Genomic DNA, 774 nt, shown 5'->3' with positions numbered 1-774 from the left:
TTAATGCGTTCATCAGCGGGGCGATTATAATACAGATGGGGTTTATTTTCAGAGAGAAACTGATAAGTGGAAAAGAGAGTGGGAAGTTTACATTTGTGTCAGTTTTTATGACGTTTTCTTCAGTACAGAGAAGACAAGAGGGGAGGAGAAAAGAGCTGGAGCAACACTTTCCTGTTTGATTTTACTGGTCCAGTGGATCCCAAAAGAAATTCATAGCACCCATAGGTCCTTGAAATGAATACAGAAGATTGGCAGTTAGATGAAGAATGGTTTAATTTGCCCATGTCATTAACTAGAATTAAACACATTGACAGAGTGTGTAAGAATGAACATCCTAACCTTGGATTCTGTTTGGTGTATTGAGTAGGGAGAGCCGGAAAAGCCCTGGTTCAAGCCTCCGCCCTGCTGAAGTGTCCTTGACCAGCTCCGGTGATGCTCTGTAGCTGACCGTGACCTCTGACCCCTGACCTCTGACCCCTGACCTCTGACCTACCTGTGTGAGGGGGGAAAGAGAAAAGTATGGGAATAAGAAACTACCAAAATGAGTTGTACCTGTATTTTAAGAATGAATGAATGAATGAGAAACTCCATAAATCCAAACCTGAATTGTCAGAAATGTGCTTCAGATGTGGTATAGAGGTCGTTTGTACCTGGCTTTGTACAAAGGTGAGGCCCTTTTGGTGTGACTTCTGTGACACCTTGACCAAGATCACGGGAGTTACCTTCCCGTTAGATCCTGAGCTTTGCTTACTGGGGATTTTTCACAAGTGTCAG

The sequence above is a fragment of the Centroberyx affinis genome, unplaced genomic scaffold (assembly GCF_046629955.1).
Source record: "Centroberyx affinis isolate AG114_WGS23_722 - 3 ecotype Tasmania unplaced genomic scaffold, CSIRO-AGI_Caff_v1 ptg003324l_1, whole genome shotgun sequence".
NCBI lineage: Eukaryota > Metazoa > Chordata > Actinopteri > Beryciformes > Berycidae > Centroberyx > Centroberyx affinis.
Note: the sequence above shows the minus strand (reverse complement) of the source record.